Source organism: Choloepus didactylus (genome assembly GCF_015220235.1).
Source record: "Choloepus didactylus isolate mChoDid1 chromosome Y unlocalized genomic scaffold, mChoDid1.pri SUPER_Y_unloc2, whole genome shotgun sequence".
NCBI classification, from domain to species: Eukaryota; Metazoa; Chordata; class Mammalia; order Pilosa; family Megalonychidae; genus Choloepus; species Choloepus didactylus.
Window position 1 is genome coordinate 1,639,856 of NW_023637625.1, and position 24,342 is coordinate 1,664,197.

The window sequence follows — 24,342 nt, forward strand, 5'->3', positions numbered from 1 at the left end:
GGAGAAGCTTGGCTCCAGTCTGTGCGTTCCTCATTCTCTCTCCCTCGTCCGCCCTGCTTCTGGCTGGGGCATCGCCCGGAAGTGGGGTAGCCCGGGGAGGGACCGGTAAAGGCCGGCGGCGGCGGTGGCGGCAGTGGTTGGAGGAAGAAGAGAAGCAGAGGGAGGAGCTGCTGCCGCCACCACCACAGTCGCCGTTGTTGAGACTTCTTCCAGTGTGTGAGATTGGAGCCCGCGCTTGTTGGATTTATCGCTGTCACGGTCTGCGTAGCTCCGGAGGCTTTACCATACAACAGAAAACACAGGTCTTGTATGGGCTTCCCATCATCCTCTTCTACTGGGTAGGGTGTTCTGTACTGTCAATCTGTACAATTGAGTTTGGTGAGAAGGTCATTTTAATCTGGGGCAGTCTCCAAATTCTTACTTCTTCACAATTTGGTTATTTACCGCACTTATGTTTTATCGTCCCATGGTCCGCGTCACTCGCTTGTACCCCGCTGGGGAGAGTGTCCTGATCATTCATGGTCTTTTTGGGGTAGCAGGAGGTCTGTGCCCGGTTTTGGAGGAGTCACATGGATTAGGGTCTCTGCTTAGTGATACCTCTTTTTACTTTGGAAACTAAGGCTACTAAGGTCACCATTATTAATAAAATAATAATTTAAAAATAGACATTTGCTTGTTTCTCTCTGATAGCATAAGCTAAACTGAGAGCACTCTTGTTTTCACTGCATTTAATCTTGTGCCCTTTTCCCATCCTTGTCCCATTCTCTTGCATCTTTATCTTTGATACTTTCTGTTGTAGACATTGAGGCTAACCTAAGTACCGACAACACTCTTCTATCATTTCACAGTTGATTTTTCAGGAACTGATATCTGTTTTAATCATAGACGCTTCATCTATAGTAGTATTACTTTCTGTTGAGACTTCATGTGTGCACAACATTAAATTAGGTGATACTGAGTTGGGACGGGGAAGTTGCTGCTGAAGAAGTAAGACCAAAAGAGTTTACGATCAGGTTAGGTGAGTTCACCTAATAATGAAGACAACGGGTTCTAGCAGCCCCTCTGGATTGAGTAACTAGACTGTTTATCTCATCCTTTTTTAAAGGATATTTTGAACTGAGGTTTTATTTTTTTTATTTTTGAAACTTTTATGATGAGAGGGTTTTTTTGGTACTGGAGGATTTCACAATGTAGTAGGAAAGACAGTTACTTAAACACCTTTTATCACAGTTACATTGTATGTTAGAGACAGAAAGTGCTAAGAGAGCGCAGAGAAGGAAGCATTTGAGCTGGGCCTTGAAAAATGGATTGGATTTAGCTTTGCAGAAATGGAGGTGGAGGAGGGCAGTCTAGGCAGAAGGAATAATGTGAGCAAAGTCCTGGGGGCTGAAAATATGTTGGGCATCTGGTAACACATTATGACAACATCCCTATTTCTAACACAGCCACATCTTGCTAGATGTCATTGGTTAAAGGAAAAAAATAATAGAATAGATAAAAAATAAATAAAAATAGAATAGATAATAGTAGATATTGTAAACTTAAAACTATATCCAACTACCCTCCAGCAAAAATTTTTAAAAAGCATATACACAGAAAAAAAAAACACGTGGAAATGATGAAAACGGTGTTAATGCATAATGATAAGGTTTAATTCTGATGTAAATTCAAATGTAAAAGAGAAAAAATGCTTGTTTTACTTTAATTCTGACTGAGTGTTGTGTCTTAAATATGATTTGTAATGCTTTTTAAAATTGCTGGGAATTAATAACAACATATTCTAAAGCCAGGAGCTGTTCCAGGTTTTCTCTAAAGAAATATTTGCTTTCATATTCTTCTCCAAATTGATTTCTCTACTGGTTTTCTACCCTTACAGAAACTTCTTATTATTTTCTAATTATAGTCTTACAAAGATCTTGATTCCTGGCCTCTACCTAGGATTAGGTTAAACGCTGATTCCCCCAAAGGATAGGTTAACATCTGTATTCTCTCATGCAGCAGGTTGTTTTTCTTTGAAAAATACATGCAGAAGCAGTGGAATTTGTTTAAAAAATAGAAAGGGAAGAGCAAGAATAATCCCATCTAACACACTACAACCTTTACTTCTGGGAGAACTTGAAGGTTCTGCATTTCTTTTATTTTTTTTATTTTTTTTTTTTTCAGTCTCCAACTAACAGGAATTTATTACTGGCTTGATATTTTAGCATTTGCAATGGCCCAAGGAAGTACCCTCCTGGAATATAAAAGGAAGACACTGTCCCTGGTCACAAAGATTATCTAGGACCGGGCGTCTTCACTTTTTTTTTTTTTTTTTAATCATCATTTTATTGAGATATATTCACATACCACGCAGTCATACAAAACAAATTGTACTTTCGATTGTTTACAGTACCATTACATAGTTGTACATTCATCACCTAAATCAATCCCTGACACCTTCATTAGCACACACACAAAAATAACAAGAATAATAATTAGAGTGAAAAAGAGCAATTGAAGTAAAAAAGAACACTGGGTACCTTTGTCTGTTTGTTTCCTTCCCCTACTTTTCTACACATCCATCCATAAACTAGACAAAGTGGAGTTTGGTCCTTATGGCATTCCCAATCCCACTGTCACCCCTCATAAGCTACATTTTTATACAACTGTCTTCGAGATTCATGGGTTCTGGGTTGTAGTTTAATAGTTTCAGGTATCCACCACCAGCTACCCCAATTCTTTAGAACCTAAAAAAGGTTGTCTAAAGTGTGCGTAAGAGTGCCCACCAGAGTGATCTCTCGGCTCGTTTTGGAATCTCTCTGCCACTGAAGCTTATTTCATTTCCTTTCACATCCCCCTTTTGGTCAAGAAGATGTTCTCCATCCCACGATGCCGGGTCTACATTCCTCCCCGGGAGTCATATTCCACGTTGCCAGGGAGATTCACTTCCCTGGGTGTCTGATCCCACGTAGGGGGGAGGGCAGTGATTTCACCTTTCAAGTTGGCTTAGCCAGAGAGAGAGGGCCACATCTGAGCAACAAAGAGGCATTCAGGAGGAGACTCTTAGGCACAAATACAGGGAGGCCTAGCCTCTCCTTTGCAGCAACCGTCTTCCCAAGGGTAAAACTTATGGTAGAGGGCTCAACCCATCAAACTACCAGTCCCCTATGTCTGTGGTCATGTTAGCAACCATGGAGGTGGGGTAGGCGAATACCCCTGCATTCTCCACAGATTCCTCAAGGGGGCACTACATCTTTTTTTTTTTTTTCCTTGTTTGTCTTTTTTCTTTTTTTATTTTTTTTAACTTTCCCTTCTTTTTTAAATCAACTGTATGAAAAAAAAAGTTAAAAAGAAAACAAACATACAATAAAAGAACATTTCAAAGAGACCATAACAAGGGAGTAAGAAAAAGACAACTAACCTAAGATAACTGCTTAACTTCCAACATGTTCCTACTTTACCCCAAGAAAGTTACATAATATAGCAACATTTCAGTGAACTTGTTCCTACTACATCCATCAGAAATTAACAGACCATAGTCATTTCTGGGCATCCCCAGAACGTTAAATAGCTTATCTGTTCTTCTTGGATTATTGTTCCCACTTCCTTAATTGCTCTCTACTGCTAGTTCCCCTACATTCTACATTATAAACCATTTGTTTTACATTTTTCAAAGTTCACATTAGTGGTAGCATATAATATTTCTCTTTTTGTGCCTGGCTTATTTCGCTCAGCATTATGTCTTCAAGGTTCATCCATGTTGTCATATGTTTCACCAGATCGTTCCTTCTTACTGCCGCGTAGTATTCCATCGTGTGTATATACCACATTTTATTTATCCACTCATCTGTTGAAGGACATTTGGGTTGTTTCCATCTCTTGGCAATTGTGAATAATGCTGCTATGAACATTGGCGTGCAGATATCTGTTCGTGTCACTGCTTTCCGATCTTCCGGGTATATACCGAGAAGTGCAATCGCTGGATCGAATGGTAGCTCTATATCTAGTTTTCTAAGGAACTGCCAGACTGACTTCCAGAGTGGCTGAACCATTATACAGTCCCACCAACAATGAATAAGAGTTCCAATTTCTCCACATCCCCTCCAGCATTTGTAGTTTCCTGTTTGTTTAATGGCAGCCATTCTAACCGGTGTTAGATGGTATCTCATTGTGGTCTTAATTTGCATCTCTCTAATAGCTAGTGAAGCTGAACATTTTTTCATGTGTTTCTTGGCCATTTGTATTTCCTCTTCAGAGAACTGTCTTTTCATATCTTTTGCACATTTTATAATTGGGCTGTCTGTACTATTGTCATTGAGTTGTAGGATTTCTTTGTATATGCAAGATATCAGTCTTTTGTCAGATACATGGTTTCCAAAAATTTTTTCCCATTGAGTTGGCTGCCTCTTTACCTTTTTGAGAAATTCCTTTGAGGTGCAGAAACTTCTAAGCTTGAGGAGTTCCCATTTATCTATTTTCTCTTTTGTTGCTTGTGCTTTGGGTGTAAAGTCTAGGAAGTGGCCGCCTAATACAAGGTCTTGAAGATGTTTTCCTACATTATCTTCTAGGAGTTTTATGGTACTTTCTTTTATATTGAGATCTTTGGTCCATTTTGAGTTAATTTTTGTGTAGGGGGTGAGGTAGGGGTCCTCTTTCATTCTTTTGGATATGGATATCCAACTCTCCCAGCCCCATTTGTTGAAAAGACCATTATGGCTCAGTTCGGTGACTTTGGGGGCCTTATCAAAGATCAGTCGGCCATAGATCTGAGGGTCTATCTCTGAATTCTCAATTCGATTCCATTGATCTATATGTCTATCTTTGTGCCAGTACCATGCTGTTTTGGCAACTGTGGCTTTATAATAAGCTTCAAAGTCAGGGAGTGTAAGTCCTCCCACTTCGTTTTTCTTTTTTAGAGTGTCTTTAGCAATTCGAGGCATCTTCCCTTTCCAAATAAATTTGATAACTAGCTTTTCCAAGTCTGCAAAGTAGGTTGTTGGAATTTTGATTGGGATTGCATTGAATCTGTAGATGAGTTTGGGTAGAATTGACATCTTAATGACATTTAGCCTTCCTATCCATGAACATGGACTATTTTTCCATCTTTTAAGGTCCCCTCCTATTTCTTTTAGTAGAGTTATGTAGTTTTCTTTGTATAGGTCTTTTACATCTTTGGTTAAGTTTATTCCTAGGTACTTGATTTTTTTAGTTGCTATTGAAAATGGTATCTTTTTCTTGAGTGTCTCTTCAGTTTGTTCATTTCTAGCATATAGAAACATTACTGACTTATGTGCATTAACCTTGTATCCCGCTACTTTGCTAAATTGGTTTATTAGCTCTAGTAGCTGTATCGTCGATTTCTCAGGGTTTTCTAGATATAAGAACATATCATCTGCAAACAATGACAGTTTTACTTCTTCTTTTCCAATTTGGATGCCTTTTATTTCTTTGTCTTGCTGGATTGCCCTGGCTAGCACTTCCAGCACAATGTTGAATAACAGTGGTGACAGCGGGCATCCTTGTCTTGTTCCTGATCTTAGAGGGAAGGCTTTCAGTCTCTCACCATTGAGTACTATGCTGGCTGTGGGTTTTTCATATATGCTCTTTATCATGTTGAGGAAGTTTCCTTCAATTCCTACCTTTTGAAGTGTTTTGATCAAAAAGGGATGTTGGATTTTGTCAAATGCTTTTTCAGCATCTATTGAGATGATCAATTGATTTTTCCCTTTCGAGTTTTTAATGTGTTGTAATACATTGATTGTTTTTCTTATGTTGAACCATCCTTGCATGCCTGGAATGAACCCCACTTGGTCATGGTGTATGATTTTTTTAATGTGTCTTTGGATTCGATTTGCAAGTATTTTGTGGAGGATTTTTGCATCTATATTCATTAGGGAGATTGGCCGGTAGTTTTCCTTTTTTGTAGCATCTTTGCCTGGTTTTGGTATTACATTGATGTTAGCTTCATAAAATGAGTTAGGTAGTGTTCCATTTTTTTCAATGTTTTGAAAGAGTTTGAGTAAGATTGGTGTCAGTTCTTTCTGGGAAGTTTGGTAGAATTCCCCTGTGAAGCCATCTGGCCCTGGGCATTTATTTGTGGGAAGATTTTTGATGACTGATTGGATCTCTTTGCTTGTGATGGGTTGGTTGAGGTCTTCTATTTCTTCTCTGGTCAGTCTAGGTTGTTCATATGTTTCCAGGAAATTGTCCATTTCCTCTACATTATCCAGTTTGTTGCCCTACAGTTGTTCATAGTATCCTCTTATAATTTTTTAAATTTCTTCAGGATCTGCAGTTATGTCACCTTTTTCATTCATTATTTTGTTTATATGGGTCTTCTCTCTGTTTGATTTTGTCAGTCTAGCTAGGGGCTTGTCAATCTTGTTGATCTTCTCAAAGAACCAACTTTTGGTGATATTTATCCTCTCTATTGTTTTTTTGTTCTCTATGTCATTTATTTCTGCTTTAATCCTTGTTATTTCTTTTCTTGTACTTGGTTTAGGATTGGTTTGCTGTTCATTTTCTAGCTTCTTCAGTTGATCCATTAGTTCTTTGATTTTGGCTCTTTCTTCCTTTTTAATATATGCGTTTAGTGCTATAAATTTCCCCCTGAGCACTGCTTTTGCTGCATCCCATAGGTTTTGGTATGTTGTGTTCTCATTTTCATTCGTCTCTATATATTTAGCAATTTCTCTTGCTATTTCTTCTTTAACCCACTGATTGTTTAGGAGTGTGTTGTTTAACCTCCAGGTATTTGTGAATTTTCTAAGTCTCTGATGGTTATTGACTTCTAATTGTATTCCATTGTGGTCAGAGAATGTGCTTTGAATAATTTCAATCTTTTTAAATTCATTGAGGCTTGTTTTATGTCCCAGCATATGATCTATTCTGGAGAAAGTTCCGTGAGCACTAGAAAAGTATGTGTATCCTGGTGATTTGGGATGTAATGTCCTGTAGATGTCTGTTAAATCTAATTCATTTATCAGATTGTTTAGGTTTTCAATTTCCTTATTGGTCTTCTGTCTGGTTGATCTATCTATAGGAGAGAGTGATGTGATGAAGTCTCCCACAATTATTGTGGAAACATCAATTGCTTCCTTTAGTTTTGCCAGTGTTTCTCTCATGTATTTTGTGGCACCTTGATTGGGTGCATAGACATTTACGATTGTTATTTCTTCTTGCTGAATTGCCCCTTTTATTAGTATGTAGTGGCCTTCTTTGTCTCTCAAAACATCCCTGCATTTGAAGTCTATTTTATCTGAGATTAATATTGCTACACCTGCTTTCTTTTGGTTGTAGCTTGCATGAAATATTTTTTTCCATCCTTTCACTTTCAGTTTCTTTGTGTCCCTGTGTCTAAGATGAGTCTCTTGTATGCAACATATTGATGGTTCATTTTTTTTGATCCATTCTGCGAATCTATATCTTTTAATTGGGGAGTTTAATCCATTTACACGTTAAAACCGTGAAGGCATTTCTTGAATCGGCCATCTTATCCTTTGGATTATGTTTGCCATATTTTTCCCTCTCTCTATTAATATCCTTTATTGTACCCATACCGAACATACCGAATCTCTTTAGTACTGAACCTTTCTCCAAGTCTCTCTGTCCTGTCTTTGTTTCTCTGTCTGTAGGGCTCCCTTTAGTATCTCCAGTAGGGCAGGTCTCTTGTTAGCAAATTCTCTCAGCATTTCTTTGTCTGTGAAAAATTTAAGCTCTCCCTCAAATTTGAAGGAGAGCTTTGCTGGATAAAGTATTCTTGGCTGGAAATTCCTCTCACTCAGAATTTTAAATATATCGTGCCACTGCCTTCTTGCCTCCATGGTGGCTGCTGAGTAGTCACTACTTAGTCTTATGCTGTTTCCTTTGTATGTGGTGAATTGCTTTTCTCTTGCTGCTTTCAGAACTTGCTCCTTCTCTTCTATGATTGACAGTGTGATCAGTATATGTCTCGGAGTGGGTTTTTTTTGGATTTATTCTATTTGGAGTTCGCTGAGCATTTATGATTTGTGTATTTATGTTGTTTAGAAGATTTGGGAAGTTTTCCCCAACAATTTCTTTGAATACTCTTCCTAGACCTTTACCCTTTTCTTCCCCTTCTGGGACACCAATGAGTCTTATATTCGGACGTTTCATATTATCTATCATATCCCTGAGGTCCATTTCGAGTTTTTCAATTTTTTTCCCCATTCTTTCTTTTATGCTTTCATTTTTCCATTCTGTCATCTTCCAGGTCACTGATTCGTTGTTCAACTTCCTCTAGTCTTGTACTATGAGTGTCCAGAATCTTTTTAATTTGGTCAACAGTTTCTTTAATTTCCATAAGATCATCCATTTTTTTATTTAGTCTTGCAATGTCTTCTTTATGCTCTTCTAGGGTCTTCTTGATTTCCTTCATATCCCGTACTATGGTCTCATTGTTCATCTTTAGTTCTTTGAGTAGCTGCTCTAGGTGCTGTGTCTCTTCTGGTCTTTTGATTTGGGTGCTTGGGCTTGGGTTATCCATATCGTCTGGTTTTTTCATATGCTTTATAATTTTCTGTTGTTTTTGGCCTCGTGGCATTTGCTGAACTTGATAGGGTTCTTTTAGGGTTTGTAGACCTATTGAAGTCCTTATCTCTAATTTATCAGATCTACAGCTTCGTGGAGTACACTTTCTCTAACTAACCAGCAGGTGGCGTCCACGAGCCACCTGTTCTCCACAAGCCAGATCTCCCCTGCTTAGCCTTTTTGGTGAGTGGGGGAGTGAGTCTTGTGGGGCCCAATTGGTGTACCAAGCTTGCGTGTGTAGTTGGTGTTGCCTGCCCTGTATGTGGGGCGTGTTTCTGGGCAGTTGGGGAGGGGGGGTGGCCCTAACAATCAAATCTCCCTGATGATCCTAGAGTTTTAAAGCTGCTGCAATAGTCTAATCCTTCAGTTCAGTCCTGCCACAGTTTTTCTCTGCCACTGACCCACAAGTCTTTGGTATTGGCGTATGGCTCCTGAGACTTGCAAGTGGGCCCCTCTTCCAGGCTGTGCACCCCGGGTCCTCTGTTGATGGATGACTGTGCTATGTCACAGGTGAGTGCCGTCCCCCCAGGGCAGTTCTGGGCTGCTGGGCTGTGTAGGGAGGCTCCCAGTCTGCTCAAATGATGGCTGAATGGGGCTTTGTTAATTCACACTGCTCCACCTTCCCAGCTCTGGGACATTCAGCTGAGGTTGCAGGGAAGGCTAATGTCCACGCCCAGTTTTGTGGTGTGTGCCTGTTATTTGAAGCACTTCCGTCACACTGGGTTGTCTGGGGCAGCTCTGGGCTATGGGGCTGGCGATGGGCAGGAGTGTTTCCTGTCCACCAGGATGGTGGCTGTGAGCGGACACCCCCTTTTCTTGGGAAGTTGTGTTGTTTATTGAATTTTCTCAGCCACTGGATTATTGCCTTTTGTCTCAGAGCTCTCTTAGTTCTGCTCTTGACTTGACGTGCCCAAATTGCAATTCTTTGAAGCTTTCTGTATTGGGCTTCTTAGGGTAATTATTTTAGAAAAAGAAAAAGGGATTAAAAAAAAAAGGGGGGCCCTCCTCAGAGATCTAATTGGTTATTGAAATGCTAAGAGACAAAGCAACCAGGGCCATTAAGGAAAGGTCCACAGGGCAGAGAGATCAGCTTTTTTTCAGGATTTGCATATGCTCCTCAGGGCCTAGCTCTGCCCTTCCCCTTTCTATGTTCACCAGAACTCCAAAAATCCTCCGCTTTTATTTTGGAGTTTTTCGTGTTGTTTTTTTTTTTCTATGCCTGTCTCCTCTCTGCTGGGCTGGCTGCTCTCAGATTCTGTGGTGTCTGGTCTCAGTCTATCTATGGTTGGAGTTTGGATCAGTAGAATGAGTTTCCGATAAGGGCTGCCACTGCAGTTCTCCCTTCTCCTTCCCGGAGCTGACAGCCCCTCCTCCCACGGGACTGAGACTGGCAGGGAGGTGCGCGGGTCCCCTGGCCGCAAAAACTTACAGATTTCGCTGATCTCAGGAGTTCCACGTTTTCATGAGTGTTGTATGAAGTATGCCCGAAGTCAGATTGCTCTGTGGTGTCCAGTCCACGCAGTTCCTGGCTTTCTACCTACTTTCCTGGAGGAGTAACTAAAACATACAGCTCACCAGTCTGCCATCTTGCCCCGCCTCTCCTTAGACTTTATACCAAAAGCACAGGCAACTGAAGAAAAAATAAATGGGACCTCATCAAAATTTAAAACTTTTGTGCATCAAAGGACTTCATCATGAAAGTAAAAAGACAACTTATACAATGGGAGAAAAGAGGAAGCCACATATCTGACAAGGGTTTAATATCCAATATAAAAAGAACTCCTACAATTCAACAACAAAAAGACAGACCAGCTAATTAAAAAAATGGGCAAAAGACTTGGAAAGACATTTCTCCAAAGAATATATACGAATGGCCAAAAAGCACATGAAAAGATGTTCAAAATAATTATCCATTAGGGAAATGCAAATCAAAAGTACGAGATACCTTTTGACCCCCACTAGAATGGCTACTCTTAAGAAAGGAAAACAACAAGTGCTGGAGAGGTTATGGGGAAAAGGGAACACTCGTTCATAGTAGGTGGGAACGTAAAATGGTACTGTCTCTGTGGAAGAGTTCAGTGGTTCCTTAGGAAGTGAAGTATACAATTACCATATGATGCTGCAGTCCCACTTCTAGGTATATAGCTAAAGAGAGAGCAATGATTCAAACAGATAATTTGCACACTGATGTTCATAGTGACATTATTCACAATAGCCCAAAGATGGAAGCCACCCACATATCCTTCAACTGATGAATGGATAAACAAAATGTGGTATATACACAATAGAATATTATTCACTTGTTAAAAGGAATGACATTCTGATACATGTGACAACATTGATAAACCTTGAAGACATCATGTTGAGTGAAATAATCCAGACACAAAAGGACATATAATTAGAATAAACAAATTCTTAGAGTTAGAAACTAGAATACAGGTTACCAGAGGCCTGGGTAGGGGGATTTAATGCTTAATGGACACAGAGTTTCTGTTTGAGGTGATGGGAAATTCTGATAATGGATGGTGATGATGGTAGCACAACATTGTGAATGTAATTAAACCACTGAATTATATATTTGAACATGTTTAAAAGGGGAAATTTTAGGTTGTATATACATCAATGGAATAAAATTTGTAAAAACATAGGACTGTACAACACAGTGGCTGTAATGTAAACTGTGGACTTACAGTTAGTAGTATAATGTTTCATCTGTTGTAACTAAGGTACCACATTAATGAAAAGTGTTGCTAATAGGAAAACTGCATTGTGAAGGCAGGTATATGGGATCTCTAGTTTATGCATGATTTTTCTGTACATCTACAACTTCTCCAAGATAAAAAGAGAGTGATCAATTAAGATATTTCCAGATAAGCAAAAGCTGAGGAAGTTTGTCACCACTAGACCAACCCTGCAAGCAACATTAAAGGGAGTTCTTCAGGTTGAAAAGAAAGGACACTAGAAAATAGGTTGAGGTTGCATGAAGAAAAAAATTTCTTTTGTAAAGATAATGGCATAGGAGCTAAGATGGCAGCATAGAGAGGAGTGGAAGACTGTTAGACCCCCGTAACAAATCATGAACGACCAAAAAACTAGTAAGTAACCTGGAATTCTGTGGGGAGACAAACATGACTGTCCACTCATCATCCACCAACCTGAATTGGGAGGAATGACTGAGATTGCAGCATAAAACCTGTAAGTAAAAACTGTGGACCTGTGCCGAGAGCCGAGAGCCCGTCCCTCATGGAAGCCTCGAGAAGCTAGAGAGCAGCACTCTCCGAACAAGCTAGTGTACCTCAGCCCAGCTCCAACTGGGGTTTTAATGTTAACTGCTCAATACAGACAGCGAATCCCCAACAAGCAGACAGAGGCTTTTGGTGACAACTGACCTTGGGAGAGTCGGGGGACATATCTGTTTCAGGATGGGGAGCCCAGAGGATCGGCTGCTATCTCTGGCTGACAGGTGAATCTGGGAGCTTTCTGTCCCTTTCTCTCTGTGTGGAGAAAGCCTCAGCTGTTTTCAGCCTGCACTGCTTTGCAGTAAAGACAGCCTCAGCCATTTTAAAATCAAAACACTTTGATCAGCAGAGTCAGAGAAACAAAGAACTTATTGGTATGCAGATGCCCTCTCTGGAGGGGGCATAGCTTCCAAAGAGGAAAGAGAGGGGCCCAGCTCTACTGCCTGCCTTACCGGAACCAGACCCCAAAGCCTGGGGAGGAGAGCCACAGGCCACACCCTCTTACACAGGCGGTGACAGGCTGACAGGTGCACCTGCCAGGCAGAAAAGCACAGGTGTGTCAATCCTCTAAGAAAAACCATCAGGGAAACCAGATACTGAATATTTCCTCCTTCTGTGACCTGAGCCTGTTCTCATCTGGGAAAACCTGATTGAGGTGGCCCAGGAGGTCAGATGCCTAGACAACAGAAAACTACAACCTACACTAACAGAAACGAAGCTATAAGCCAGTCAAAGGAACAAACATACACTTCAACTGAGATACAGGAATTTAAACAACTAATGCTAAATCAATTCAAAAACTTTAGAGAATATTTCACAAAAGAGATAGAGGCTATAAAGAAAACACTGGGAATACATAAGGCAGAAATCGAAAGTTCAAAAAAACAACTAGCAGAATCTATGGAAATGAAAGGCACAACATGAGATGAAAGAGACAATGGAAACATACAACAGCAGATGTCAAGAGGCAGAAGAAAACACTCAGGAACTGGGGAACAAAACACCTGAAAGCCTACATGCAAAGGAGCAGATGGAGAAAAGAATGAAAAAATTTGAGCAATGTCTCCAGGAACTTAAGGACAAAACAAAATAAAAGAATGTACATATCATTGGTGTCCCAGAAGGAGAAGAGAAGGGAAAGGGGCAGGAGCAATAATAGAGGAAATAATTAATGAAAATTTCCTATCTCTTATTAAAGACATACAATTACAGATCCAAGAAGCACAGCATACTCCAAACAGAAGAGATCTGAATAGGCCTATGCCAAGACACTTAATAATCAGATTATCAAATGTCAAAGACAGAGAGAATCCTGAAAGCAGCAAGGGAAAAGCAATCCATCACATACAAAGGAAGCTTAATAAGACTATGTGTGGATCTCTCAGCAGAAACCATGGAGGCAAGAAGGAAATGGTGTGATGTATTTAAGAACCTGAAAGAGAAAAAGTGCCAACCAAGAATCCTATATCCAGCAAAGCTGTCCTTCAAATATGAGGGAGAGCTCAAATTATTTTCTGACAGACAGACAATGAGAGACTTTGTGAACAAGACACCTGCCCTACAGGAAATACTAAAGGGAGCACTACAGAGTGATAGGGAGCATGTGAGACACCAGAAGAAAGGAGGAAAAATAAAGACTGGGACTGTGTAACTCGGTGAAATCTAGAGTGTTCAACAATTGTGATAAAATGTAAAATATGTTCTTTTACGAGGGAGAACAAGCAAATGTCAACCTTGCAAGGTGTTAAAAATGGGGAGGCATTGGGGGAGGGATGCAATCAGCATAAACTAGAGACTGTAACTAATAGAATCATTGTATTATGCTTCCTTTAATGTAACAAAGGTGATATACCAAGGTAAATGGCAGATAAGTGGGGGGGATAGGGGAGGCATGTTAGACACTTGACATTGGTGGTGTTGTCTGACCCTTTATACTACTTTGATTTAAGGTTCTTTTTCATTTTGCTGCTTCCTAGCTGTCGTTTTTTTCGTCTTTCTTTTTTCTTTTTTCTCTCTACGTTCTTTGACTCTCCCTCCTGCCTTGTGGAAGAAATGTAGATGCCTTTATATAGATAGTGGTGAAGGTGGTGAACACATAAATATGTGATCATACAGAGAACCATCGATTGTTTACTTAGGATGGAATGTATGGCATGTGAACAAAACCATCTTAAAAAAAAATGGGTTGATGACAAAACCTCGAGGGCAATATACTGAGTGAAATAAGCCAGACACATAAGGACAAATATTGCAGGGTCTAACTGATAGGAACTAATCATAAAATGTAAACTCATAGACATGAAATATAAGGTACCAAGATATAGGACGAGGCTTAAGAATGGGGAGCGGTTGCTTAGTATGAGCAGAATGTTCAACTAGGGTGAACTTAAATGTTTGGAAATGAACAGAGGTATTGGTAGCAAGATGTGAGAATAACTAACAGTGCTGAATGGTGCATGAACGATGTGGAAAGGGGAAGCTCAGAGTCATGTATGTCACCAGAAGGAAAATTGGAGGTCAAAGATGGGAATGTATAAAACTGAATCCTGTGGTGGGCAATGTCCATGATTAACTGTACAACTATTAGAAATCTCTTCCATGAACCAGAACAAATGTATGACAATACAACTGGAAGTTAATAATAGAGGGGCATATAGGGAAGAAATATATACCTATTGCAAACTATATACTACAGTTAGTAGTATTTCAGCATTCTTTCATAAGCAGTAACAAATGTGCAATATCAATACTATGAGTCAACAATTGAGGGGAGATGGTTAGGGATATGGGAGGATTCGAGTTCCCTTTTCTTGTTTTATTCTTCTTTCGTCTTTGGCTTTATTTCTTGTCTGGAGTAATGAAAAGGTTCTAAAAATTGAACAAAAACTAAGTGTGATGATGGATGCACAGCTGTATGAGAGTACCAGGGGCAACTGATTGTACACTTTGGATCTTTGGATAATTGTATGGTATGTGAACAATCGCAATAAAAATTTTAAAAAAAGTAAATGGCACAGATAAATATAAATATCCATGGTATTGTATTTTTGGTTTGGAATTCCAATTTTTACTTCCTATAGAATCTAAAGGCAAATGCATAAAATGTAAAGATAAATCAATTGTTTTGGACTCGTATAAATATGTAGTTTGTGACAGAACTCCATAAAGATGGGTGGATAGGAACATAGTGTGTGTATGCTGTTGAAATTAAGTTGGTATCAAAGCAAACAAGATTATTATAGATTGAAAATGTTGAATTTAAGCCCCAAGTTAACCACATAGAACATATCAGAATATGCAAATTCATTGAGACAAAAAGTGGAATGCAGTCTAGCAGGGGCAATGGGAGTTAAAAAGCATTATGGGTACAGGTTTTCCATTTGGGGTAAAGGGAAAGTTCTAGTAAATGTATGGTGGTGAGGGTATTGCAACAGTGTGAATGTAATTAATCCCACTGAATGGTGTGCTTGTGAGGGGTTGTGATGGGAAGATTCATGTTTTATATATGTTTCCACACTTTGTAAGAAAGACCAACTAAAAAGACAATGATCATTAAGTGTAATATGTGATCATGGATGGGATCTAATAATGGGAGAGAAAGACCCAAGGAGACATAACTTGGACATATGAAAAAATTAGAATATAGATATGTAAGCTTTATTTATATCAATATGAAATTTCTTGAACTTGATAATTGCACTTAAGGTGATTCCCTATCTGAACACCCCTGTTCTTAGGAAATGTACATGGAAGTATTATGTGTTCAAGAGCATCATGTGTACAACCTGCTGTCAAATGTTCAGTGCGGGGACTATATGAAAAAATTAGAATATAGATATGTAAGCTTTATTTATATCAATATGAAATTTCTTGAACTTGATAATTGCACTTAAGGTGATTCCCTATCTGAACACCCCTGTTCTTAGGAAATGTACATGGAAGTATTATGTGTTCAAGAGCATCATGTGTACAACCTGCTGTCAAATGTTCAGAAGACAGATTAATCGATAGACAGACAGATTGGCAGCAGATGGATGGAAGGCAGGCCAGGCAGATGGACTGACAGAAGGATAGGGAGACAGAGTGATGCAGCAAATGTGGCAAAATATTAAAATTGGTGGATCTAAGTATTTGGGAGGGCTGCAAATACATAGGGATTTTCTGTATGGGGTTTGTATGATTTTTGCAACTGTCCTGTAAGTTTGAAATGATTCCAAAATAAACAGTTAAAAATTTAAAAAAGACCTGGAGTTGGGAATAGCCTTGTCTTCTGTGAAAGAATAAATTTTTTAAAAAGGGGGGGGAACCAATGTGGCTCTGGTTTAGTGGGTGATGGGAATAGTAGAGATGGAGGTTGAGGTTGGGGAAGTAGGAAGGATCAGATCGTGCAGGGGATGGTGTAAGAACCCGGGAACTCAATAAGATCAGATTTTATTCTACATGCAATAAGAAGTCACTAAAAGATAGTCAGTGGGGGAGTAGCATCTAATTTACATTTTAAGACTTCTCAGAGTAGAATGGATTTTTTTTTTCTATAACAAGTAATTTGAAATGAAGGTAGGACTTCATGCTTAAAGATGTTCTTTACAGTGCCATTTATATTGGGAAAAGTTTGGAAGCAATCAAAGAATCTGACACTATGTGGTTAAGCCAGTTATGATAGGTAGATACCATGAAACGTTATGCAGCCATTAAAACTGATGTTTACATAATTCATGGAATAAGACATCAGATAAAATATCCAAAAAATCAGGATAAGTTTCTATACACAGTAGGATTTTGTTATTACATAAAACATGCATAGGAAGACGGGAAGAAAACCTGCAAAAATGTTAGCAGTAGTTATCTCTAGGTAGTGGAATGATCAATTGTTTATACTTCCAAATTGTCTATCTGGAGTATATATTACTATAATTATCAGAAAAACAAATCCAACAAAAATACTGTGTGTTACGGTGCCCGCGAGTTAAAGTACGAAACAGCCAAACAGAATTTAAAGAGCCTTTATTTAACAATAGGCCGGTGACTGCCGCCTGTCACTCCGCACAGGGAGTTTAGTAAGCAGCAGCAGCCACCGGAGAGTGCTTGAGACTTATATAGGCAGAAACCACATCCTGAAAATGCAAGAAAGCTACTTTGACAAAAGCAGAGTTGGCGGTTAATTAATGGGTGCTTAAGATCTTTAGCAACCTTGAGAAGTTTTCTCAAGGCCGGTGCAATGATTAATTATTGAAATGGTTACGCTTGGCTAATGCATACATCTGCAAGTCTCACTCCCTAAAACGGCACAGTTTCACTCCCTTCCTCTCAGGGCTTTAATGTTTACTTTGCAGTCATTACTGGTTGAGGGGGAAGGGGACTCTCTTGTTACAGATTAAGGGGAGGGAGCCCACTTCACTGTGTCCTCAGGTTTGACTCTCTATGGGTCTTCCTTCTCTGGCAATACCACCCTGCTGCAAGGGCAAGCAGTCTTTAAAGTGCCTTAAATATATTAATAACTGCGGCCGGGGTTACTGCTTCTGGGGGGAGGGGCGGCCGGTAGCTGAGCCCTCAGCTCTCGGGGCTGCTTAAAGGGTACCGGCGGCGGGGGCTCTTTCCCGGAGGCGAGGGGGAGGCGGAGGACTTGGCCGGGTCCTCGGCGGGAGGCGTGCAAGGTGTGGAGGGCGGCGATAAGGACAAGACACTCTTCATCCAGTAGGAGTATGCGCCAAAGAGACTTTATTCAGGGGTGATCACAGGTTATATAGGCTGGTAAGAAGGGCAGGGCTGGAAAGGAGGTGAAGCAGCCTAAAATGGCAATATTGAAGGGAGAGGGGCTAGGATTGGTTCTGAGAGGACGCAGGAGCCGTTGCAGCGGGCGGGGGTTGTTCTGGCCATGGTGCATGCGCACTGGCGGTGGCAGGAGTGGCCTTGGCACAAGGGAGTGTGTGGGCAAGATAGGGAAGTGAGGAAAGGGCGGTTGGGAGAAAGGCGGTTTCCTCCGGCAAGCCTCCCCTGCCCGTGACATTTTGGGTGAGGAAAAGGGAGCTGCCTTGACCTCGCTCCCCAGGCTCGGGGGGGCTGCAGAGGGCACTCACGCCCGTACCTACTACCCTCCCCAGGGGGTGATCAGGTCCCCTGGCCCAGGCCTGGCAAGCTGAGGTACAAGCTCAGCTACCCGCAATTCCCCTTTCTTTTCTAATTAGAGGAAGAGGCTTTACCGGAGAGGCCCGCTAAGGGTGAGGGAAGGGGGAGGTCAGGGAAGGGAAAAAGGGGTTGACGGTGGCTCGGTGAGGCTGGAGCTCAGTGTAGGTGTGGTGCCCGGGCGCTTGACAATGGCTTCGCTGCAGCGGGCTGGGCGAAGGTGAGGGGTTTAAAGTTCAGGGGCTCAGAGAAGCTGGAACTCGAGGCGAGAGCGATGTTCAGGTGATTGAGAAGGGCCTCGCGGTCGGCGGGTTGACCGGTGGCGTTGAGGTCGCGGAGGGTTGGCTGTCATCTTGGAGTGGGGGGCGTCAGAGGTGGCGAGTTGCTGATACTGGATTTGCACGAACGAGGAAAAAATGGCATCCGTTTGTTTCCTTACAAGCTGGACAATTTTGCGGATGAGGCAGGGTCCTAAGATGAGAGCTAGAATAATCATTAGTAGAGGGCCGAGGAGAGGGAGGAGGTATGGGAGGAGGGGGGTAAAGATGTGGGACCAATAGCTGGTGGCTTTACGGTTTCTTTTGCGTTGTTCCAGTCCCTCTCGGACCTTCTTCAGGCTGTCCTCGGCGAGACCTGTGGAATTGGCATATACACAGCACTCTTCTCCTAGGGCGGTGCAGAGGGCTCCTTCTTTGAGGAGGAGAAGGTCGAGACCTCGGCGGTTTTGGAGCACTACCTCAGAGAGGGAATTGACAGAATGTTTTAGATGGGAAATAGCGTTTTGTAGGTGACGAATGTCCTCGTCAACAGCCGCCCGGAGGTGAGTTAGGGCGGAGCCTTGACTGGCTAGTGCAGCGATTCCGGTGCCAGCGCCGGCAAGACCTAGGAGGGAGGCAATTGTGAGGGCGGTGATGGGCTCTCGCTTTTGCAGAAGGACAGGAGCTGCAGTTTTTTCCAGATGGAGGAAGAAGTCTTCTTCGCTGTGGTATAAGACCCTAGGGATAAGGACAATTAGGAGGCAAGTTTCTTTATATTCACTGATGATATTCGTGCTGAGACAGGGGGTAAGTCCTGTAGAGGAGCAGAGCCATTGGGAGGAGTTATGAGGAATGAGAAATTTTGCCGAGCTGCTGGGAGATGAGTAGCTGGTACAGGCAGTGAGGTCGGGAGAGTTACTGGAGCGAGGGCGGACGCACTTTCCTGTATAGGAGACTGAATGAAAGGTCAGGGGGACGGCAGAGGTATTCCAATTGCATTCCGAGGGGCTGTCTTCTGTGTTTTCTGAAAAGGAGAGGTTGGAGGCAACTGGCTCATACAGGGGGGAGGCGGTGGAGAGGCAGAGCCAGCAGGAGGAGATAAGATTGGGGTTGGAGGAGTTTACTGAGGTGAAGGCTGCTTGAATGAGGCTGAGGAGGGGAGAGGAATAACGAGAGGGGGGCAGAAAAGGTTGGGGTGGTGGGGTTGGCGATGCGCTGTTTGTAGCTGAGGTGCGGTTTTCGGATGCGCTGCTTGTACTTGAGGTGCGGCTGGAAGGCTGTGGAAAAAGGGGGTTAAGGACTTGGTTGGGACCTATGCCAGAGGGTGTTTTTAATGCAGTATTTTGGCATGGTTGGCTTACAGCCTCCTTTTTTATTAGAATAAGTGATTCTCGGTCGGTTCCTTTCTCATAGATTCTGAAGCCCCAAGTTTGACTGAGTAACCAGGAGGGATTAGTGGGGAGCTGCACTGTAAGATTAAGATGTGTGCAGGATCCCTCACTTTCTTGGCTGAGCCAGTTAACAGTAGGGAGTTTGCACCCTGTAGGGGCCCACTTTAGGGTAAGGTAATGATCAGGAACAGGAGGCTTCCAATTATTGGCTAATGTCTCATACCCCCAGTATGCACAGTAGTACTCGTTGGGGGAATTACAGTACGATTTTCCAGGATTTGAGGATGGGCACATGTAATATTGGGCCTGGGGATCACTTACCTTTCGAGCGCAGGTTTCTTCGACTCTGGAGACAAAGGTGGCGAAAGGCTTACTCGGCTCCTGGAAGAGCTTGGTGAATTTATTAGGCCGACAGGCAGAGCAATTGGCAAATGCTCGTAAGGCGATTCCCCAAAGGATAGGCCAAAAGGTGGCAGGTGCATTAATATAAGCAGACGCATTTAGAAACGCTCCCGTGCCTAGATAGGCTTCGGGGTGATGATAGACTCCAGTGGCTGCGTCTTGCTCACTTTGCTTAGCTGCTTCTGCCTGGAAGTGAGCACGCCAGTCAACAAACTGACCGGGGTTAAAAATTGAACGGGCAAGCGAGGCCCAGTCTTGGGGGAGGCAATAGTTCATGGCGAGATCCTGCAGTATTTGGGAAGCGTATGGGCTACCTAACCCGTCCTCCTTGACGGCCCTGCGAAGCTGCTTGATAGTATCTGAGTCAATGGGATACCAGTCATGCAGTTTCTGTGGGGTGGGGGCAAGGTTAAGAGGAAAGCAGCGAAAAGCACGAGAGAAAGGAGGACGCGCTTGCAGAGGGCTTGGCGCGGGAGTGGGGGTAGGGGGAGCGTTGCCCCAAGGATTGCCTTGAGGTGTAGAAGGCAGCCAGGGGTTGTTAGTCGGCAGGGTGGAAGGAGCGGCGGCAGCTGCCGGTAGCGGTTCCGAGGGGGAGCTCGCCGAAGGGGGAGGCGGGAGTGGGAGGCCCCAAGCGTTGCAAGACGGCGGCGCGGTGGGCGTGGCTAAGACACAAGATGGTGGATCAGCCCCGCCCTGTGAAAGGGCAGGGTTCAAGGCACAAGATGGTGGACTAGCTCCGCCCTGTGGAAGGGCGGGGTAAAGCGTATGTGGTTTCCGGCAGGGCTTAGGGCTGACGTCATCACTAGAGCATTTCCTCCCCTCGATGGAAGAAGAAGGAGGAAGTTCGCCATCTTGGCGTGGCGCAGTGTTATTTTGCTTTTTGGGAGTTACCTCGAGCGCGTTGTTAATCTGCTCGACTAAGGACTCCGTGTCCGAGTCATGATTTGAATTAGTATCGCTATCTAAATCTGTTGGCTGGGTTGATAGGGCCTCCTTGGATTTAACGGGGCCTCGATCAGGGGGGAGGGAGCCTTGAAGGCAGGAGCGGATGGTTATCAGAGTGGGGAGCAAGCCGGGAGGGAAGCGCTTGCTCTCATGTTCCATGGCGTTGGTGACTCGATCAATAAGACGATCATAAATAACAGGGTCCCAAAGATGGCAAGTGGTGAGCCATGGGTTAAAGGGCAGCAGGAGGTCCCAGTATATCTGCAGCTGCCGGACAGACACTTTACAGCGATGCGTGTCTAGGAGACCCGCTAGAGCACGAACTTGAGGTGCCTGGCATGTAGATAGACGATTACCCATAGCTGAGGGGGGAGGAGGGGGGGTTGTTTACCGAGCAGAGAGAATGAGATAAACCGTGGCCTTGAGGCCGAAGGAGACGGCGAGAGCGGAAAGCAGTGCCCTTTGGCAACGGGAGCAGTCAGGGGGGGCGGTTGCAAAGAGGCACACGGTGCCAAATGAGGAAAGAAAGATACAAAGAACTACAGCAAAGTAATGGAGGGGAAGAGGGAGAGCGTTAGGAGGAACGGGGGTCATAGAAGTGCGCATACAAGAGGACGAAGAGAGCGTGGGGGATACTCCTACTGGATGAAGAGAGCGTGGGGGAAGGGAGGAGCGGCCTCGGAGCAGTGAACCTCCCACGGCTCCGGAAGCGGCGAAGGAGAGGCGGCCCTTACCTTGCAGGCGAGGAAACGGGAAGCTGGAGAGGCGTCCGGGCGAGCGGGCGACCTGCCGAACTGTCGTGTGGAGACGTTCCTCACACGGGGCACCAGTTGCGGCCGGGGTTACTGCTTCTGGGGGGAGGGGCGGCCGGTAGCTGAGCCCTCAGCTCTCGGGGCTGCTTAAAGGGTACCGGCGGCGGGGGCTCTTTCCCGGAGGCGAGGGGGAGGCGGAGGACTTGGCCGGGTCCTCGGCGGGAGGCGTGCAAGGTGTGGAGGGCGGCGATAAGGACAAGACACTCTTCATCCAGTAGGAGTATGCGCCAAAGAGACTTTATTCAGGGGTGATCACAGGTTATATAGGCTGGTAAGAAGGGCAGGGCTGGAAAGGAGGTGAAGCAGCCTAAAATGGCAATTTGAAGGGAGAGGGGCTAGGATTGGTTCTGAGAGGACGCAGGAGCCGTTGCAGCGGGCGGGGGTTGTTCTGGCCACGGTGCATGCGCGCTGGCGGTGGCAGGAGTGGCCTTGGCACAAGGGAGTGTGTGGGCAAGATAGGGAAGTGAGGAAAGGGCGGTTGGGAGAAAGGCGGTTTCCTCCGGCAAGCCTCCCCTGCCCATGACATTTTGGGTGAGGAAAAGGGAGCTGCCTTGACCTCGCTCCCCAGGCTCGGGGGGGCTGCAGAGGGCACTCACGCCCGTACCTACTACCCTCCCCAGGGGGTGATCAGGTCCCCTGGCCCAGGCCTGGCAAGCTGAGGTACAAGCTCAGCTACCCGCAAATAACTTTTCCTATGGTGGCTACTTCAGTAACATGCTGGTAAACTTTTCTGTAGCTTTGTATTGTTCACATTGTGGGGTATTGTATTTATTATTGGTAACATAGAAGATCTGTAGTTTCAAAAGGCTTCCATTATTTCTTAGGTGAAAAGTTGCACTTGCCCCAAGGTAACTTTAAAAGCAACTCACCATGAGTTAATTTGAAGCATAAATTTACTGTTATTTCCCTGATACCAATAAAAATTTGCTGTGAAAGCTAAATTGTAGCCACAAGAAGAAGAATGTAATGGATTTCTTTGCAGAGTTTACATTTGTCAGCATTATGATGTGTTATATTTGGCAAATCACTCCAGTAGACATTGAGAATGAAATAGCAATCCGTGCCTGATTTGAAGGGTTCTGCTCTGCTCCATGTTATCTTTTTGGGTTCTTAAAGTGATTGTATGACTTTGTCAGTCACTAAGAATTTCGTTTTTTAAATCAGTCTTTGATGACATTGTCCATTTGAACACAATATGTTTTTATAAATGCAGGAATGTGTTAATGATTGTTAAACTGTATTCTCTTTGCCTGTTTTTCCCACTATAGATTGTATTACTTCTTCATATGTGCCCCTGAAGCCTTTTGAAAAGAACTGTAAAAATATTACTGTGGAGGTTGAAGAGTTTGTTCCAGAAATGACAAAATACTGTTACCCATTTACTGTTTACAGAAACCATCTGTATGTATATCCCTTGCAATTAAAATATGATAGCCAGAAAACTTTTGCCAAGGTTAGTAGGGTAAGCTTTACATTTTGGGGTATAGAATGTTCTTCATAATCTTATAATTTGGTGACTCATTTTGAATCATCATTTTAGGCAAGGAACATTGCTGTCTGTGTGGAATTCTGGGACTCAGATGAAAGTGATGCCAGTGCTCTAAAGTTTTGTTTATGATACTGATAAGCATATATGTTTAGTACAGTTAGAGATATTGGCACTCCACAGTCTCATTCTATGCTTTTAATTTGTTTACATAGCCAAAATAAAATGTATTAAAGCAGCAAATGTAATATTTTTTTTCCTAACCTTACTAACTTTAAGGGATAGATAGGAAAGAATAAGTAATAAAATGAGTTGGGAGCAAATAAATAGTTTTAAAACTGGCTAAGCTTCATATATCAGATTTTTGCTTTTGTTCCACTTTGGTTTAACATTGCTCTGACACCCATTCAGGAAGTCATTTGTTCTTATGACCTGATGGTTTATAATGGTACCATCGGGGCCTATAAACTCCTTTCACCTTGAAATCTCAGCAGGCTTTGAGCTGACAGAAGCACAGCATGACTGCTTGGCTCTGAGATCTGACTTCTATTCTATGACTGGCCTAATGGGGCCTCCAAACTTGGATTAGTGATTTATGAAAAGTGTCATCTGAGTCATCTGATACAGCAATCCTTAAGTACCTGTCACTTCACAGTGCCTCTATGTATTGACTCTTTGTAGCTGAATTTTACTTTTTTTCTTTTCTTTTATAAATTTCTTTTTTCTCTTTTTCTAGACTGAGCTGAGAGCAGACAGATGGGTGGCTAGTCTGATACCCAAGTCACCTAGGGAAAGAGGCTAGACTGCCCCTGACAGTCGTGAATGGTTAATAGCCCTGACTTTTAAAAAGATATTTTTTTTTCCACAGAGAAACCTAAGTTAAATTAAGGATTAGCTAGCTCAAATTAGGTGTATTTTCTCTGGCTCTCCCTTCTGTGGAGATGAGAACAAGTGTTCCTTTTCCTCCATGCAATATCCTTTTGTATACTTAAAGATTCTTAGGTTACCTCTCAGCAGTTCTTGCAAATTGCCCTCATAACCATATTTAAGGAGAGCTGGAATATGCGGTCATATGGAGTCTCAATTTCATTTCTTAGCAGGCTGAGAAGCTTGCTCTGAAGTAACAGAGTGAGGTAATTAGTACCTTGTCTGGCTGGC

At 42.8% G+C, this 24,342-nt stretch overlaps 1 protein-coding gene across 1 annotated transcript in view; it reads left to right on the forward strand.

Moving 5' to 3' along the window:
- The window catches only part of LOC119525952 (cytochrome c oxidase subunit 7B, mitochondrial-like), a 31,951-nt gene extending 8,647 nt beyond the window's left edge, over positions 1-23,304 (forward strand). Inside the window, exon 2 of the transcript XR_005215044.1 lies at positions 22,967-23,304. The gene's annotated coding sequence lies outside the window, so the exon portion shown is untranslated. The remainder of the gene's footprint in view (positions 1-22,966) is intronic.
- The last annotated feature ends 1,038 nt before the right edge of the window (positions 23,305-24,342 follow it).